At 34.6% G+C, this 20,947-nt stretch overlaps 2 long non-coding RNA genes across 3 annotated transcripts in view; one reads left to right on the top strand and one right to left on the bottom strand.

The window, feature by feature from the left end:
• Window positions 1–19,357, bottom strand: part of LOC129951597 (uncharacterized) — a 62,307-nt gene extending 42,950 nt beyond the window's left edge. The window contains exons 1-2 of the long non-coding RNA XR_008782203.1: window positions 19,222–19,357; window positions 16,121–16,743 (exon numbers count right to left, since the gene is read on the bottom strand). This is a non-coding gene — a long non-coding RNA (uncharacterized LOC129951597). The remainder of the gene's footprint in view (window positions 1–16,120; window positions 16,744–19,221) is intronic.
• LOC129951596 (uncharacterized) lies at window positions 19,291–20,588 on the top strand. Of its 2 annotated transcripts, none has more exons than XR_008782202.1 (3): window positions 19,291–19,393; window positions 19,748–20,045; window positions 20,269–20,588. It is a non-coding gene; the product is annotated as an uncharacterized LOC129951596 (long non-coding RNA). The 2 variants fall into 2 exon arrangements; XR_008782201.1 differs by having other exon boundaries at window positions 19,340–19,452.
• The last annotated feature ends 359 nt before the right edge of the window (window positions 20,589–20,947 follow it).

The following is a 20,947-nucleotide window of genomic DNA, read 5'->3' as shown; positions in this document are numbered from 1 at the left end:
GAATTACTCTTGCTAGCCGCTGTTTCCTTGGATGACCAAAGTGTCGCAATACAGTGCCTTGTATAAGTATAAACGCACCTGTAAAAATGCGATTTATAGAAAACGTACAATAGGATTGACTCCTTACTAAATGCAAAGAACGCTACAAAAATATAGAATCAAAAAGCTAGCAAATGATAAATTTGATCTTTTTTCCTATTAAAATAGGAGGGAAAAACAGAGTTCTTGAAAAGCTTTCCAAAAGACTTATAGAATTGAATTAGAGGAACCTGCCCAAATATGCGAGTTATATTCAAGTTTTGGACAATTGAAGGGTTTGTAAATTACAAACAAATTTCTTGTACCGTAGCGTCGGAGAAATCCTAGCAGCATTTTTGAGAATATAGAATGTGTGATCATTCCATAAGACTTGATCTTTGATGCACATACCGAGTACTGAAAGTTAATTAGTTTCATGGATGCGAGTGCCACTCATGGAAAGCAGAATCGTAGGTATTACGCTTTAACGACTGTACGAAAGTACAAGTACAAATAGAATCGAATTTACAGAGAGCGAGGACAATTCAACACTTGAAGAAAACAAATTTTTTACAAATATCCAATGCAGTCCAAAAATGAGCTACAAAATTATCATGTCAAATAATTAATGAAATGATTGTACGATCGAGTATACATCAAGTGTTAGGATGAAAATACAATTCAAAAGATTTCTTACAAAGTGGTTTGCATTTTTATTTCTTTGTCGTTTTTTTTTGCTATTTTTTTATAATAAAAAACTTAGACGTTGAATTTGGTCCTTCGAGCCGGATTTGTAGATTTCCCATGTTTAGGGACAGACAACAGACTAATGCTGGGCTGAGACAGAGGACCGTGTTAGCATTTACGAGTCAGGGTTGCGGGTTCATGAGGAGTTGGATAAGTTCCTCCTCTAGAATGACAGACAACTAGACATATTTAGGCACTGAAATATTCATACACTAAAATTGAAATGAGCTAACATAAAAAAGGCTGAGATGCGACCCACGCTTATAACTTTGCATTCCATCTGTCGATTTGTCTTGTTTAAAAGTTTGTAGGTTTTTCTGTTTTTTTTTTTTAAGTTGCCAGTTGAATTATACCATTTCTTAAGAGTTTTTATATTCATATATACAAAAATATCAAAAGCAATAGTTTTTAGGAGATAAAATTAATTTGAAGCCAATATTTTTAATTTTTGTCAAAATCAATGTTTAGTACCTTTTTTTATAATAAGCGCACACTCAAGGTGATAATATTACCCTTATTATGTAGAAACAATGTGAGCACTAGGAAAGGGAGAGAGGGGTTGAAAGGAAGTGTCGGTGCACATGGGATTTGAATTCTTGAATATTGCAATGGCTGGAAAAGACAAAGTGTGGTAAGGCATTTCACATTCGAGTACTACGGGAAAAAAACGAATCTCTTTACTTGACAGTACAACCTAAGTTGGGCTCGAGGCTATATTGATGAGCATGCCTAGAAGCACTACCATAACGGTTGAACTGTTTAAGGGGAGGAATGCAGCTGGCTATTTCACGAGAGCATAAACCGTTAAAAAAACGGTAAAGAGGGTGAGACAAGAAACATTTCGAGGATTTATGATGGTAATATCACCAATCAATCTAAATGCTCTACGTTCAATACTGTACTTAAATAAGTTGCAGGAGCACCAACCCAGATATGGGAGTTATACTCAAGCTTTGGACGTATATAGGTCTTGTAGATAACATTCAGAGGGGGAGAAAAACTTCTTGCATCGCCTTAGAAAACCCAAACATATTGCGGTATTTTGGCGACATCACGTATGTGATCGTTTCACAAAAGGTGCTTGGTGATACACATACCGAGAATATCGAATATGTTCAGTCTCCGCGATGCAAGTGCCATTTATGGATAGTTGAAAGGTGGGTATATCTCGCTTTAATGATACAAGACAGCATTGGGTTTTTGAAGCATTAAATTCCACGCGGTTTTGTATTCAACATTGTGCAATGCTGTTTATGACGGGATTTAATGAGGGATATTTTGTCGTTGCAGTTTCACATCTGAAGGAGAGGGATGTGAATCTGGAAACCAATATAAAAAGCTAAGAGCACTTTCGTCAGCGAAACAATGTATTGGATTAGAAGTTGCAGACAGGTGATCATTAATAAAAATGAGAAAGAGTGTTGGAGATAGAACAGAGCTCTGGGGCACACCAGCATTTTTTGTGGTTTTCAGACTTGAATCCATCCAATACAACTTGTATTGAACGATTCGAAAGGTAATTACTAATCCAATGAAGGAGGGATTCATGAAAACCGAAAGCACGCATTTTCTATAAGAGATCTTAATTCAAAACCCTATGAAGGGCTTTTAAAATATCAAGTGCAATAGTCTTACGTTCTCCAAAACGATGTAGAGATTTGCTTCATTGTTCAGAGAGATAAAGCATGAGATCCCCAGTGGACCTATGGCTGCAAAAGCCGTACTGTGTGCCATTAAGAAGCTTTCAATCTTCGAGATATTTCTTGACCTTGAAACGTCGATAAATTTCAAAATTTTCAATTTGAAAAATCGGACCGATTACAATAACTTCATATGGGAAGTTAAGAAAAAAAAAATAAGTATACGCCTGAGTACAGCATACTACAATTTTATTTATATGAAGTGAGCAATGATAAAAATATACGTATGCATGTATACATTTTTGAAAATAATAAATTATGAAAAAAATGCATAGTGAACTTAAAAAAATAACCTTATAAGAAAAGTGTAGTGTTTTTAATACAACAACATAATTTAGTAAACTGAAACGGTTTTGGTACGAAGTAAAATTTCTCATAATCTACAAAGCCTAGCTTAGAAACCTTTATCTAGTATTTACCCCTCAAAAGTTACATTCTAAAAACGTACTAAACAACTTAATAGCTTTTCATGATCAAATGGAATTTTTGAGTACTTTTAGTCACTTGATGATAAAGATGTTCGCAGTGGACTAAAAGACGATGCACTCGTATTATGCGACTTGTTCAAAATTGGTATAATAACAGATTTTGCTATGACAATTTGTATTAATAATACAAATATAATATATTTACTCTTTTATTACTTTTAAAGTTAACAAAATGCTTGTATTTAAGTTTAAGTTGGACGGGAGAAGAGCTCTCCGGATATTTTGAGACACTTTTTGGAGTCAAACAAGGATGCTTGCTATCACCAATGCTTTTCGCACTGTATATAAACGATTTGCATGAATCTTTAGGAGGAGGACTCTTTATTGACTTGTTCAAAATAAGGTTGATGCTTTATGCAGACGATAAGGTTATACTGGCGGGTGATGTCACGGTCTTGCAGCAGATGATAACGCAACTGGAATGTTACTGCACTAAATGGAGCCTATCTAAATCTGAAATAATGGTGTTCAGAAATGGTGGAAGGTTATCTTGTGAAGAAAATTGGACATTAAATGGAGAAAGAATTCGAACTGTCTTCAACTATACTTATTTAGGAGTTTTACTTTCACCAAAGATGTCGTTTTCAAAGCACGTAGAAAAGAGAAACACTGCAGCCAAGAACAGCATAAACTCGACGTGACAATGGTTTCTAGCAAAAAGAAATATCAACTTAAAAACCAAATGGAAACAATCTCAGGCGGTTTGTAGAGCTATTCAAACCTACGGTGCTCAGATCTGGGGCTTTGGAATGTTCAAAGAAGTGAATAAACTTCAACGCTACTTTTTAAAATAAATTTTAAAATTGCCTACATTTACTTAAAACTACTCTTTGGCAATGGAAACTGGGGCGGAAGACGGACATTACTATACCCTTGATCTTCACCTAAGATATATATCGAAAACAATATTCGAATTCAGTGCAACAAGACTACCACATCAGATAACAAAAATACTTTTGAGGAAAAAATTGTTATGGGTAAGGGGATTGAACAATATTGAATATGAGATGCTATTTCTCAAACTGATTGGATCCAAAGAAGCAATGATCTATTGCGGATGTTGAAATCAGAGGGTCAACAAGAAAACCTACGAAGCATCTAAAAGCAGTACATCTTCAAACATCTGGATCATTTAAAAGGACAGATTTACAACGATGGTTTCGAACTGAACAAGATCACCTGGATTTTTAAGGCAAGATGTGATTTGGCCAAAACGAATAATTATTATGTACTGTGTGCAACTTAATGGAGGAAGAAAACGTCCAGCACATCTTGGGCAGATGTCCGGGTTTAAAGGAATTTCGGGTGGCCTTCCTTGGGAAAGTTTAGGTAACAGAAGCGGAAATAATATCCAGGTGCTCAATGGAGAAAAACAGAACCAGTTTTGAAGGACTTGCGAATTTTATCACTGTAGCCTTACCATACCAAAACGAATATAACCAGTACAAAACGTTCTTAAAATTATCAACAAATTTTGATTTGAAACTATTAATTATAATAATATGTACAATTGTACAGTACATACGTAAATTCAGCTACCCGACAGATGCAGTTTTGCATTTTTAACTTCAAAAGAAACTTAAAATCTTATTTGATAATGTTAACTTCTAAATATTAAGTTGGAAATAAAAAACATTTTACTACTACTACTACTACTACTACTACTACTACTACTATTTAAGTTTAAGGTTTTAGTAAGTTGTTAAGATAAAAAGATGATTTTTTTTTATTTTTAAAGATTTGAGCTTATTTTTTGCTGAAGTGGTATAGTGACAAAGTGGCAATTTTAACTTTTAGCAATTTGCTAAAGCCATATCATTTTTCGGTTTCTGATATTTTAAAATAAAAGATCTATTCTCCAGATTTAGACACTTTACAATGTTTTTAAGAATTTGGATGCACAGTTCTTAATAAAACAGAACTAGTAGTTTACTAGTAAGAATAGAATAACAATTTTGAAACATATGCAGTAAAAAGGTGAAAAAAAGAATGTTTTCAATAGTTTTTCAAATTCAACCTTGAATCTAAAGTTTAACGCATTCAAAAAAATCTTAACAAAGTAAATTTCTTGACTTTATTAAGATGCTTAAGTTTGATACATTATAATTTTGGAAATAATTTTAAAAAAGGTCCAAACTTGTGTGCCAAAAAAATACTCAATTGAATTACGGTGGTGTACACCTTTTTTTTTCATTTTCAAAGGAAACTTGAGCATGTGCTAAGAATACGCAGTTGTTAAGCTACAACATATGATAGGCACCGGAAAAGAAAGAAACATATTTTTTTCTCTTAGATTGATCGTTATCATAAATACGGTTCAACAATGCCATCCGGGTTGTTTGGATGTAAACCTAGGTCCTTTCACAGAATACGCCATAATGTGGTCTGAGCAATGCGCAATTCTTGAGAGCGTCAAGGAAGTAACTGGTTTGGATCAGTTGCTACGGGCAACGACTGCAGGGATATTTTTGATACAGGTCTACGGGCCGTTTTTAGTAATCATAATGGCGTGGCACGGCGCATTTGTCGTAGAGGAATATATCCGTAATGGTGGGTTCTGCGATTTCTACTCAGCGAGTATTTCGCATTTGACTTCAACTTGGACGACATGATCCAGTTCCTGTTTATCGGGTAATTTAAATAAACAAAATTTCCGATACTATGTAACAGAAAACTCTCAAGAAATTCATCAATGACCACTTCACAGCCCTTATGTGACAGTTTGGTGTGCTGTTGCTGAATTTGGTGTGTTGCTGAAAAGGTACAGTTAATTCGGAATGATTGAGACCTTTCTCAAACCAAACATAAATCAGTTTACTAGGAACGACAAAGAAGTCTGGTTTCAACAAGATGGAGCCACAGCACACACTTCACAGCGGTCACCATCCATTTTGAGGGAGATATTTCCAGGGTATCTTCTTTCTTTACGAGGAGACATTACCTGACCACCAAGGTTTCTTATTTATCACCGAGAATACCAAAGAATATAACAGCATATAAACACAAAAATAGTAACATTTGTATTAGACAACATATTACAACAATAAAGTCTGTGGACCTCGAAGTCCATAATAAAAGTCGAGTTCCCTATGAAGAGTCGTTAAAAATATACTTTTAATAACTTTCTGCTCTTCTGCAAAATATGGCCGGTAAACGAAATCTCACCATTGTTTACTTGGTAATGAAGAAAAAATGACTTATAGGAAACAAGCTGTATTAATAACTGAAAAATCGAATTCTCGATTTAGTCTTTCATCTGACCCTTGTTCTAGAATCTAGATCAGGTATTACTGATATTGATAAATATCACCCCCCTTTGGACATTTTTTTGACTTAAGTAATCACCTTACTGACCACAGTAATTCCTTTGATTGCTTATATAATTTTGACTTCAGAAGAGCTAATTTTCAGTTGTTGTCTGAATATTTAACCATTTCTGGAATTGCTGATACACTAGCATTTTCTAATATTGACGAATAAATTTTTTTATAAGATCCTTAATAATTGTTTAGAAAAAAATGTACCTTTAATTAAATAAAGAAATACAAACTTTAGCCACCCTTGGTGCACAAAAGAATTGCGTTTACTGCGTAACAAAAGAAATAAGGCATGGAAAACTTTTCTCAAAACTCTGTCTGAAATCAACTTTTCTTTTTATGTTGAACTTTTTAATGAATTCAAGTCTCTTTCTAATTTTTCATATGCTATTTATGTTACTGATATGGGCACTTCTTTGAAAACTTTGTAAACTTGTAAACTTAAAGAATAAATCAGATGGCTTTGCAGTTAACTTCACTTACAAGAACCTTTCATTAGATAAAACTGTTGATATCTGTAACGCGTTCGCATCATTTGTTACTAGTGCTGAAGAAGTTGATGAAGCATATTTTCATAATCTTCACTCCTTTTCGAAAACATGTGGCTACAGCTAACGGTCCTTCATCTTTTATCTGCGTAAAATGATGATTGCTCAGCCGGTCCCGATGGTATTCCCCCGATAGTATTAAAAAAGTGTAGTAATGCTTTAGCTGAAACCCTTACGTTCTTATTTAAACTTTCTCTAAAAACAGGCAAATTTCCCAGCACATGGAAGTAGTTATTTCTAACACCAATTTTCAAGAAAGGTAACAACTCGGATATAAGCAACTACAGGCCCATTGCAAAGCTTTCTTGCATTCCTAAAGTATTTGAACAAGTTGTTTGTGTAAGTGTAGCATATTTTAGTAAAAATATCATTTGCGAACAGCAACATGGTTTTGTGAAAAAAAGATCAACCGTTACTAATCTCCTCACATTCTCAAACTTATGTATGTTCAAACGCTTTAGAACGAGGTTGTGAAGTTGACTGTGTATTCACTGACTTTTCTAAAGCTTTTGACCAACTTAGCCAAAGAATTATTTTATTCAAACTTAAAGCTCTTGGTTTTCCACCAATTTTCGAATCATACTTGTAAACAGATCCTATAAGGTAAAATTTAGGAGTTGTCATTCTGAACCTTTTGTTGCTCAATCTGGTGTTCCCCAGGGAAGCCATCTTGGACCTTTTCTATTCATCCTGTCTATTACGACGTATCGAAGTTTTTGTTTTTGCTGATGACATGAACATTTTTAAGATAATAAAGTCCACCCAAAATCGGAACCTTTTACAAGCCGACATTGATAGTTTCACATTTTGGTGTGGCAAAAATAGCCTTACCCTCAACCCTTGAAAATGTTAGAAGATAACTTTTACTAAAACACGAATCGGCAGTGTATTTGATTATTGTATATTACAGCAAAAACTCTGTCTCGTCTCCACATTTAAAGATTTAGGTGTTCATTTCTGTTCCCACTTAAAAATTGTTAATAAAGCAAGTTCTATGCTTGGTTTTACAAAACGCTGGGCAAAGAAGTTCAATGATCCCTATGATATTCCTTCTTTGTACAATTGTCACGTTTGTCCTCATCTTGAATATGCTTCGCAGGTATGGCTTCCCTATTACGAAATTCATAAAAAACGTATTGAATCAATTCATCATAATTTCATTCGCTTTGCCCTAAAGGGTCTTCCTTGGGATGATCCTTATCACCTAACAACTAGCACAAGCTCTTATGATGAGCCTCTGATCGTAGTTTGACGCTTGCTATAAGCTTACTACTTTCTGGAATTCTGAAGTGTAAAACATTGGTTCTACAAGTAAAGGGAACCAGAATAGTTGTACTTCTAGAGTTAACCAAGGTCGGTATAGAATATAGTATATCTGTCGGCAAGCTCGCGTCATTGATATTGTTGATTACAAATATTAAGGCATTTGATAACATAACTTAGTGATACTTTTGATGCTTAATTAGTGTTCAGGAATTAACTATACCTATAATACAATTACATAACTTAAGGGCCAATTGCAACAAAATATGATAAGCTAAGATAACGTATTTATAGTGATAGTACAAATGTTAGATCTTAAATGTTTGTTTATTCAGCTTAATACAAGCTATAACTTAACCTAACTTAACAATTTTTTTTTTTAAGTTCTTTTCATCAGATTTCAACATTAACAATTTTGATTTTATTGCACTTAAAATAAAAAGGGACGAGGAATTCGGACTCAAAAAGGGAAAAAGTAAAGGGTATCTTTCAGATGGGATTTGGAAATCTTAACATCGAAGACTAGCATAGCAGCGTTGCAGTGACGAAGAATTCTGGACATTGGTTCAAAGTGCCCACATATATATCAGCGTTTTTGCGTCTAATATACAAGGGTTGCAATTTGCAAACCTATCAGTTTTTGTCGATCGGCATAAGGAGTCAAGTTGGATGTATCATCCGAGGGGAGACCACGTAAGGCAAATGGAACGAAACGTCTTTAAACATTTTTAATTCTGAGTGAATGGTTTTTATAAAAGGGGGACCATGCTTGGCACGCATATTCAAGATGAGGACGGACTAGGGAATTGTAAAGCTTTTTGACCATCACTTCATAAAACCGAGAGATCTATTAGCTTTATTAATAACTTGGTCAAAATGGGAATGGAAATTCAGGTGTTTGTCACACATAATACCAAGATATCTAATAGAATCGACTATGTTGACGGCGTCATTAAGGAAATAGTTTACTCTATGAGATGGGATTTGTTTGCGCGAAAAGGTCATTTGTTTACATTTATCTACATTTAACTCTAGGAAATTATGCATGCACCAAACCAAAAAGATAGTAGAGATAATCTTACAAATTTTCTTAGCATTCTCAAACATTAGGATGTCTGAGTTTTATAATTTAAGATAGACATCGTTAACAGATAAGACGAAGAGAAGGGGGCCAAGGTGACTACCTTGTGGGACTCCAGATGTTGCATGCATGGGACTGGAGAGTGAGTTACGGAAGAGGAGTCTATAAGTTCCATTGGCAAGGTAGGAGCCTAGCCAGTTTATAAAAATAGATGGAAAGTTAGTCGTAGTGGATCTACCTTTAAGAAAACCATGTTGAGCGGGGGAGAATAAGGGCTTGCAATGGAAATAAACTAGGCTTTTAAAAAGGTTTGGGATGCATAAAAGTTTTGCAATAGGTCTATTATTGTTAATTTCAGTTTAATTGCCTTGGTTATGAATGGGAAATATAAATGAATCTTTCAAAATATGCGGAAACACACCATGGGAAAGAGAGAGTTCAAAGAGTGCAGTTAGAGGCTTTGACAGAGAATGCATACATTTTTTTAGAACAACTGATGGAACGCCATCAGGACCAGGGCTTAAGTTTTTTTTGAGGCTTACAATTTTGGCAAGTACCATTTCTTCAGTTATTGTAAACCATGAAAGAGAAGTTTGAGTGCATCAGGACCCTAATGTTCAGAATACGATTTGCTAAAGTAATTAGCAAATAGATTTGATATGGTTGTTGGATCTGAGGAGATTATGTTGGAGGAACTCATTGAAGGTGGAAACCCATCAGATTGGTTATGAAGGGATTCCCTTAATTCAGAGAAAGAATTATAGGCGAGAAGAAAGTTTTTGTGCTCAGTATCAGATTTGGACTGTAAAAAGATCTTTTAAAGCTTGTTACGGGTATTTCTTAGGCTGCGGAGCTCTCTGTTGTTCCAAGGGGAAATCTTTTTTACGAGAGAACGGTACTGATTTTTCAATACAGTATGAGAGAATCAAATAAAACCAATTTGTAAGGGACTCTACTGTTAAGTGGAGGGAACTGAATTCAATGTCGGCTGAGCTAAAAAGATTGTTGAGTTTGGAGAAATCAGCCCTATGAAAATCATAACAGTAATTATTCCCAATTTCAAAAAAGTTGTTATGAAATGCAACTGGGAAGGAGAGATTAAGGGGAGGATGATAGCGATCCAAGATTGATAGAAAGTGAGGGCTCGCAATCAGATGAGATTACGATATCGAATTTAGTTGAAAAAGACCACAATCAGACGGAAGGTCAATGAACAGCAATTCAGATTCAGAGGAGATGTTAGTTGGAAAGAAGGATGTTGATCATCTGTGGTGAACAAATTGAGATGGGAGAAGATTGAAGTCGCCAAGAACGATGATCAAATCATTATGTTGAACTAACCATCTCTTATCTAGATTAAGCTTCAGGAAAATAACTTCACTGGAACTAACTTCACAGTGTGCACACTAGGAAAAAGAGAAAAGGTTTGAAAGGAGATGTGCATTGTACACATTGGTTTTGAATTCGTGAATATTGCAATGTACGACTAAAGAAAGAATCTCTGTATTTTGCAGTATGGCCGAAGTTGTGCATGAGGATATACTGATGATCATTCCTAGAATAATCGAACTAATAACAATTTGCCGTCACAGTTTCACATCCCAAGAAGTGGGATGTAAGTCTATCGTTAGCGAAACAATGTATTGGATTAGAAGTTGCAGACAGGTGATCATTAATAAAAATGAGAAAGAGTGTTGGAGATAGAAAAGAACCCTGGGGCACACCAGAATTTATTTTGTAATTTTCAGACTTGGACCTATCCGATACTACATACTTGGATTGAACAATTCGGAAGGTAATTAAATTACTTATCCAATGAAAGGGGGATTTATGAAAACCGAAAGCTTGCATTTTCGATAAGAGAGCTTAATGCCAAACCCTATGAAATGCTTTTGAAATATCAAGTGCCATAATCTTACGTTCTCCAAAACGATGTAGAGATTTGCTTCACTGTTGGTAGAGATGAACCATGAGGTCCCTAGTGGACCTATTGCTACGAAAGCCGTACTGTGGGTCATTAAGAAGCTTTCGCTCTTCAAGATATTTCTTGAGCTGATAATTAATCAGGGTTTATATGACATTGGAAAGAAGAGACGTAAGTACAATGGTCGGTAGTAAGAGGTTGAGGATGGTTCGCTTTTTTGAGGATGGCCTTGACGGTTTGCGGTTTTCCATCCGTTCGGAACGAGACCTGAGGAATAGGTCAATTTACACAGGGATTTTGCCAGTGTTGAAGCGGATATAGGTATGTGTGTTTAATCTTTTTTGAATCTTTTCACAGTACGAGTGCAAAAAAAGATTGGTCCTTTAGAATCACTAACGCGGACAGGTACAGACGAAATCATAAGAAAATTAACTTTACCTCTTATAAATATTGATTTCATTCATTTCAAGTGCAGTATAAACAAATAGTGCTTTTTTTTATTATTTTCAGAAAGACAAAATTTACTTAAAAATTAAGTTTTCCAAAATAAAAAATCGTGCCATTTTAACTGTCTTGTTTTCTAAAATTTGTAAGTTTGCCTACGGCGGCTGTGTATAAAATATGAATTCTATATATGGGGGGCTTCGCTTACCCACTTGCTTGGGCACACTATAAGATATGTGGTAGATGAGGTCGCGCAAAGTTTCTTTTACATTTATAAAACCCAGTACGAACTAACTTAACACAAATTTTTTTGATAAAATAAGTTCCCAAATTAAATCGTAAACAGATTTACCAGGAGAGAAATACTTATTTCACTAAAAGTGAATATTTTTCTTAGGTGGAAGTAAGTGCCCGCAACGTAAGAGTTCTACACCACATAGACTATGGTAAAAGAATCTTCATATTTTTAAAGATTGTACAATTTTAAAACTTAAGAAATGTTTATTCATAAAAATTAAAGATTTTAATTTTAAAGGATTAAGTAAAATGTTAAATCGATTTTTAGAAATTTACTAAGCTCAAAAGATGATTTACCTAATTTTAGATCATTTTAATATCTTCCTATCTCTTGACAATTTAAATAAATCAATAAATTGGTCCTGTCAATTGTTGGAAATTCCAATTAATATGCTCGTTTTTTAAAGAAACACAATTAAAAATTTACTAGTTAGCAAATAATAATTTTGATCGATAAATATTTAGTTTATTGCTAACTTTTTTTTTAGTAATAAACGTTCACTCAAGGGGTTACTAATACCCTTAACATGTTTAAAGTTGAAACACAGTGCGAGCCAAACTTAAGCAAGAAGTCTTGAGCTCTAGGTGTATTAATGACCGCCTCATGACCATACGCATCAAGGCTAAATTCGGCAACACTAGCCTGATATGCACGCACGCCCCTACAGAACAAGATGACAACACCAAAGATATGTTCTTCGAGCTTTTAGACAAAACATATGTGCAGTGTCCTAGCTACGAAGACATCTTTGGTGGAATAATCGGGAAAACAGCCTGCACGACAACACTTCCGACAACGGATTCAGGCTCAAAGATTTTGCAGCGGGGCGTAACGTCATGGTAGCCAGTACGCGTTTTCCACACCTCAACATCCACAAAGGAACTTGGACTTCTTCAAATCAATCTACCGTTAACCACATTGACCATATTGCGATCGAAGCCAGACACGCTTCCAACATCATGGATGTCCGAACTTTCCGAGGAGCTAACATCGATTTGGACCACTACCTCGAAACACTTCTGGTTTCCAGACCCAAGGCAAAACAGAGAGGTACTGGGAGAAGGTACAACGTCGAATGGCTACAATCGCCAGAGATCGCCAAATCCTTTTCCGACCGAGTTACAAGTAACCTCTTTTGAAGTTTTCTGGCGCCAACACAATGTATCGAAAACCAGTGGCAACATTGCCAAGATGCAATCCCTGCCAAACTTGTCCATTTGTACAGGATGACCATGGAGAATTCACGCTACTCCATAAAGGTTGCAAACAACTTAACATAACCTTTCGATGTCAAAAAAGGTTTTAGACAAGGTGATGCGCTGTCATGTGATTTTTTTAACATCGTGCTTAAAAGAATAGTGCAGGACTCACAGGTCAACATAGCATATGCTGATGACATTGACATAATCGGAAGAACTCAGTGTGATGTCAATGGGGCTTTTGTGAGTATTGAGGCAGAGGCGGCAAAAATGGTGCAGAAGTATGTTCTATGACAAAAGCGGATGAAAGCACCTTGGGTCGGTTCGAGAGAAAAGTTCTTCGTGTGATCTACGGTCCCGTATGCATCGAAGGGGAGTGGAGAAGAAGATGGAACGACGAGCTGTACGAGCTGTACAGCAACGTTGACTTAGCCAGAAGGAAACCAATGCTCTGGCCCGGAAAATCTTCGAATCCACATGCACAGGACAGCGCAGTAGAGGAATACCGCAGATCAGGTGGCGCACAAGTGGAAAGTGACCTCACCCAACTTGGAGCACGGAACTGGAGCTAGATGAGACCGAGCTAGATGGAGAAGTTTGTTGGGTGAGGCCCTAGTTCACACAGGACTATAGCGCCACCTTAAGTAAGTAAGTAAGTATACTTGACAGTACATGATACGTCTGAAATTGAGCTCAAGGTTTAACTGATGGGCATTTCTAGAAGTACGAGTATTTCGGCTGAATTATTTGATGGGAGGAATGCAACGGGCTAATTCGCCAGAACACTGTTTATAAAAATATCGGTGTTCAAGTGACGTAATTCAAAGCCCTTTTTTGGATCCTGTCCAAAACACTTATACTTGTTTTAGGGGCACCTGCTCAAATATGCGAGTTATATTCAAGTTTTGGACAAATGCAGGCTTTGTAAATTACAGCCAGATTAGAAGGGTTGACAAATTGCTTGCACCATCGGGGAAATCCTAAGCACCTAGCAGCTTTTTGGCAATGTCGAATATATGATCATTCCATAAGAGGTGATCTGTGATATAAATACCCAGTACTGAAAGTTGATTAGTTTCATATATGCATCGGGGATGGGTTACGCTTTAACGACAGGAGACAGCATTGAGTTTTCGAAGCATTAAATTCTACACAATTTTTGATTAACCATTTTACAATGCAGTCGAGGCCTGAATTTAATGAGCTTATCATACGCTGCTGTTGAAGTTCCACATCCGAAGAACAAGGATGATAATCTAAAAACGAATATGAAAAGCTGAGGGTACTGTCATCCTTGAAACAATAAAGTGGGTTAGAAGTTTTAGACAAAAGATCATTTATAAAAATAAGTAAGATTATCTGAGACAAATGGAGCCCCGGGGCACACCAGCGTTTATTTTGTGAAAGGTCCGAAAGGTAATTTCTAAGAAGAAGGGTTTCATCGATAAAAGACCTTGATGCCAAACTCTATCAAATGCCTTTGGAATATCAAGTCCAATAATTTTACTTTCTCCAAAACGATGTAAAGATTTGTTCCACCGTTCGGTGAGATAAACAATGAAATCACCAGTGGACCTATTGCTACAAAAGCCATACTAGTAAATTGTTTAACCCCTAACAAAAGGTTGTTTTTGAGCCAGTATTTGCAAGTTTATTCAAGTTGTTTAAAATGCCTATCTTTCACCTAAACCTAAAAATCTAAGCTTTAATCATAACTTTAACTTTTCGTTTATATAGAAGACCTACTATACGAGTTAGGTAGTATTAATAAGGCTATACAATGTACCTTGAAGTCATTTTAACCCCCAATAACTGTTATAATTAGGTATGTAGATAGAAAAAAAACCACACGCAACTTTTTTGTACGCACCTACCTACCTACATAGATATGTTATATTTTCTAAAGAGAAAGGCCTAACTAAGCTATCTATTAATACGAGTGCTTTAAAATTCAAGGACAAACATTCTACTAGATAAATAACCTAGCTATCTCCACCCTACCTATAGGTAGGTGGTAGATATATCCTTTTTTTGTATTGTTTTGTTCACACAAACTGTCAAACAGCTTATAACCGTTGGGAAATTGTAGTGCGTTTTCAATTTCTTTTCCATTTTCATTCATGTTTTTTTTTCTATTTTTTAATGGTGAGCTTGTTTGTAGATTATATGTTTAGGTAGACATAGCTTTTCATTTATAAAAACAACTTTCAATACTATTGCATTCATTTTTTCCCTTCTTTTGCTTTGCGTTCATAATCTATTATCACAAACAAAAACCAGTGTCACACAATTTTCATTTAATAAATAAGCAGCATTTAATAAACCTACCTACGCATTTAGGGAAATATTGTTTCTTTTTTTGGATTTGAAACGGAAGTACGAATAATTTTTGTTAAATTTGTTTCCATCACCTTGAATAAATTTTCAAGAACTCCAGAACTTGATACTTTTTCCATCAAAGTAGCTCAGGAATAACGTATCTATTAACTTTTGTTATAGTGGGTTGGATATACCTACATACCTCATATCTATCGTATTTTTGCAGTTGCATTTGTATACCAATAAAATTGCAAAGTGCGTTGCGTTGTCTTTGTATGTTGGTATGGTAACTCAACTCAAGCTCCAGAGTAAGATACATATATGTAGATACTGTATCTATACATAATGTAAATGTACATATGTACACATGAAATATGTATGCACATATGTAGGTACCTATACCTACGCTACAACAAACAACAGAACAAGCACCTACCTACACAACACACATAGTACCTATATTAATTTATAAAAACGGTCCATTTGTACATCGTTTTCTGCAAACGTTTTCTTTTAATAGGTACAGATATATTCTACAATATATAATTTGATGTCTATAGATATAAAAATTAAGTTCAATTTGATTGTTAAAATTAAAAATTAACAAAAAAAGTCAATTTTTTCAAGCACACACTTTTTAATTTGCAAATAAGTATCTAAAAAGAATATCTAGAAAGCTAGAAACATTTTAATGAAAACAAATGACTAAATAAGACTAATTTGAATCTATTGACAAAAATTCAAAAAAAATATTACGATAATGCAATAACGTACCTCTAGTTCTTTCTTTCTTTTTATCAACGAATCAGAGTCAAAGGTTAACAAACTTTCCGAACGACCGGACCAAGTAGGTATACCGAGTACCGACCGACCGAACGACGACGACTTCAAAATCCAAAACGAACGCCAAAACGGAAAACAAAATCCAGACCTGCCGTACTAAAATATTCGTAAAGTGCAACACACAAACTCCATGCGAAAAAGATGGGTTTATTCACCCAAATATTTCTAGAGATTGGATATATTCTCATTTATTGTTGTTGTTGTTGTTTTTGTTGCTTTTTCAACATAATTGCACCACTATACTCGGCTCGGCACTCTTTTCAGCTTTTTTAGAAAATGAAGTTCGCTTCGGTTCGCTCTCACTGGATATGGATATGGACATGGATATGGATAGCTAGCTCTCTTCTTAAACCATTTTTTTTTGTGTTTTGTTTTTTTTTTTAAGTCATTGCTTGGTTTTTTGGTTCTTAAGGTTGGTGCCGTTGCCGTTTTGGGGACTCACTTTTTTTTCAAACGTATATTCTTTTTGTAATTTTCGAAAGTTTTTTGCAAAATTAAATCCAAAAATTATAGAGAAAAACTTTCATATTGTAGAAAAAGCGCATGATCGATAGCTTTTTTAGGTGCATTATGTACAAAGGAAGTGGAAAGAAAAACAAAACAATAGAAATACACTATTCACCTTTGTTGTTATACAAAAATAAAATAAAATAAAATGCAATACTCATACTAACGTAGGTATCCATAGATATACATATACACCTCGTGTCGCATGAAGAGGGACACGCTTTTTACGTTTTTTATTTGACGATATTTCTTAAACCCTTAGCCCAACTATAATAGACCTAACCGAAAGTAAGTTAATGTCAAAACTGAACGAAAAGTTATCAGAAGTTATCGTCAAAAAGTAACCATAATGGATTCAAGTAACTCAAGCAAATGTTGGGTTGAAATGCGTTTTCAATTTGACATTTGCTTAAGCTCGAGCCATTTAAATGGCTCTTGCGTAATTGCGCGAAAGTTAGTGAAATTTAATAAAACTGAGCAGAACGTCTATTATGGTTAAGCTCCAACTATAATAGACTTAACCGAAAGTAAGTTTATGTCAAAGCCAAACGAAAAGTTATCAGAAGTTATCGTCAAAACAAAAAGTAGCCATAGTGGATTCAAGTAACTTAAGCAAATGTTGGGTTGAAATGCGTTTCAAATTTGACGTTTGCTTAATTTCGAGAAATTTGACGTTTGTTTAATTTCGAGCCATTTAAATGGCTCTTGCGTGATTGCGAACGTCTATTATGGTTAGTGACATATAAGGCTGCGTATTGGTTCATTCCCTTAAGCTGGCTTAAGCTCGGTTAAGTCTATTATAGTTGGGCCCTTAGGTTTTTTGGAAAAATTAATGATGTACATACTAAGTTTATATGGCAAGCAACAATTTTTGGATTAAGAAGAAAAATAAAAGTTTTATGGCGGATTTTTCGAAGAAAATCATAAAAAGTAGCTGTTTTTTTCATATTACCTGTGGTGTATGGAGTCATAGAGTGCTGTCAAATAATTGAGCAAAATTTTGGGCCTATGACTGTTTTATGGCTTCAATAATCTCTTCGGTTTTTTGTTGCTATTTCCATCCTCCATCGTAGATTTTTCTTGAAAGCCATCCACATTCCCTTTTTAAATGATTTTCCGGTCAGGAGAATATGGGGACATGGTAATAGGTTCACATTTTGCCCTTGAATCCAGGCTTTTGTTGTCCGTTCGGAATGTATTGGTACATTATCTTCTTTGAAAGCCCATCGTAATAATTCAGAAAACTGCTGAAAAGTTCGTTCCAGAATCGATTTTTAAGTGATTACCGTCATTTTAGAGTTTTGAAAATCCAAACCATTACACCGCCTCTTTTGCTGTGCGCTGTTTTTGAAGATAGATTTCTTCCTTTCTTAAATCATGAAAATAGCAGTCATATTCATCAGGTCCGTCCAAATGCATTTTTTTTCATCGGTTAAGACGAAGCTAGTAGCCGTAGCGTGATGGTTAGTGTGTTCGACTCTCATGCAAGGGGTCTTGGGTTCAATCCCTGCCTGTGCCATCTAGCTTTTTTCACGGGTACTGCCTCTTGCTAGGAATTGACAAATTCTCCAATAGCAACTCTTGTCATGAAAAAGAGCTTTCTCAAATAAGCCGTTCGGATTCGGCATAAAAACTTTAGGTCCCTTCCATCCCTGAGAACATTACTTGCACACAGGAATGGTTGAGAGTTGTAAGGCCCTTGTTCTTCATGGACTGTTGCGCCATACAATTTATTTATTTTATTTATAAAGACGACGGTATGACATGCTCGATTACACCTGATATGATTTGTTGCAAAATTAAGGCATTGGTTCATGAGTGCAGCGTTAAATGATGTTTTTTTCTTCATTTTTTAAGTGTCTTATATGTTTTGCCTTCTTTATCACCCGAGCAACAGTCGATCTTCTAGCATTTACTCTAGCTTCTGCCTTGAATTTACTAATGGAAAGCTTTGAATTTGAAGCAGCTCTCACTATCGCCCGCGTTTTCTGAAATGATCTGGTTTTCTTGACTCTTCCTTTTTAGTCATTTTCATACCTCTCAGGGTCCTTGAGGTAGTTGCATACAACATTTGAACTTCTTCTCATTTTGCTGGCTATAAAACGGATGGTTCTGCCGAGTTTATCCCGGTAAGCTCGAATTTATCCTATTTCCTGATTAGACCTTGGACCCATACTAAGCTCGTACTAAGCTCCCAAACAATCAGAGTATCCTTTAATCTGATTTAACACACGCTAATAAGTAAATTTGTAGATCTTGTTCCTGTTCATGTGACACAAAAAACCGCCATAAAACTTACATTTATCAACTTAATCCAAAATTTGCAAAATAAACTTAATACATACCTCATTCAATTCACATTTAAGTTCTTCCAAAAAACCAGAGTTTGAAAAATATCGTCAAATAAAAACGAGAAAAATCTTGTCCCTATTCATGTGACACGAACTGTATGTACATATATATTATATCTTTTCTCAAGTATTCGTAATGCATTTTATGAGATTTAAAATTACATATCAACGTACAATTCGTTTGATTTGGATTTGAATTTGGAATTACATTTCTATGTATACTTTTAGAGTTCTGGTTAATTTTTTGAAAACAACTTCATAACCACAAAATTTGACTTACAGTTTAGTTAAAGTTTTACTCTGTTTTTGTTTCAAAATTAAGTTTTCTTTTTTAATTAAACAATAAGTATGTAAAATATAAAATTACAAAAATGATCCACCTTCGCGTTTTCTATATTTAGGAATGTAGGTATATTTTTTTAAAATTTTGTTTTTTTTTAAGGAAGAATCAGTTATTTTTCGTTTGAAGTCACGAATATTACTAAGGGTAGAGAAAAGATGAACATGGAATGCATACGAATTCTTTTTATTGCATTTATTTTTTCCGTTTTCTGCTCATATTTATCTACCTACTGCAAATGCAATTCTTTTTTTTTTAAAAAACGGAATGATTTGGTTTTTTTCTTTTTCATTCATTTTTGTTCTCTTTAAATTTTACTTTTGTGTATTTTCCATGCAATTTCTTTTTTAACATATATAGAGGTACTTTTTGACGGAGAGAAAGAAGTACAACGTACAAGTCGCCTCAGTACAGACAATATGTAAATGTGTTGTGCTTGGTGCAGCAGTGTATGGGGAGTGTATCTGTTTGAGTATCTGTAGCAAAAATCCAATTGCAAAAACAAAAACAAGAAGAAAAAGTTCGCATTTCGCTTTTGTGTTTCGTGTTGAGTTGAGGTTGACATGACACCACTATGAGGAGAGGATGGTGTGTAATGAAACGCAAACGGCAAACGAGTAACGAACAGGAACGACGAGAAAGAATAAAAAAGAAAAGAGTAAGTTCTTTGGGTGTGTGGAGTTGTATTGCATTTCCGTGCTGTGTCGTGCAGCAATGGTGGATATTCAGCAATTTTTGTTTTTGTTTTTGCTGAAAATAAAGCGCAGCTTTTTGAAATGCATACACATAAATGCAATTGCACGCATACATCCATGCATGCATACATCAACTATAAGTAAATTGTTTTTGTTTTTTTTCTTTCCTTTGGTAAAATTTAAAAGCTTTCTCCAAAATGATGGTTGCCGTTGGATGCAATTTTTCTTTTTTGAAGCGAATATTTAAAGAAGGGGAAATAGAGGGAATTAAATTGCTGATATGACTACACATCTGTACATGGACATTCATATATAATATACAGATGCATATGTATGTATATATGGTTAGTTTTATATCATGAAGTACGATTTTAAATGAAGATTGGAGATGGATGCATTTTTATGTCGGCGAAGCTGCCATAAGTTGTACTTGCTCGGATCAGTGTTGTTATAAAAGCTAATTTATTTTTATTTTAAATACCTTTAATAAACCGAAATCATTGAAATTAAATCTACCTACTCCGTATTTGTAAAGGTTTTAATGCACTTAATTTGACTCTATTAATTTATAATTAAAATTACTTAATAAAAAATATTTTTAACTTTGTTTTTTATTTATTTATTGATTACATATTATTTAGTCTTGTACAGTAAGATAAGTACAATATCTTTTAAGGTAGTACAAGCTTTATTTTTATAATTGGTTTACATGAATACTAAATTTTAAACAAGATGACTTGAAAAAAAAAACATTAAAATACAAAATAGTATTTTATACTATTTAATTAATGAAAAAGATTTGATCAATGGACTTTATTATAATACCTTATTAACTTCCCATAGGAAGTTATTGTAATGCGTCCGA

This window comes from Eupeodes corollae, chromosome 3 (genome assembly GCF_945859685.1).
Source record: "Eupeodes corollae chromosome 3, idEupCoro1.1, whole genome shotgun sequence".
NCBI classification, from domain to species: domain Eukaryota; kingdom Metazoa; phylum Arthropoda; class Insecta; order Diptera; family Syrphidae; genus Eupeodes; species Eupeodes corollae.
This window is presented reverse-complemented; position numbering and strand designations above follow the sequence as displayed.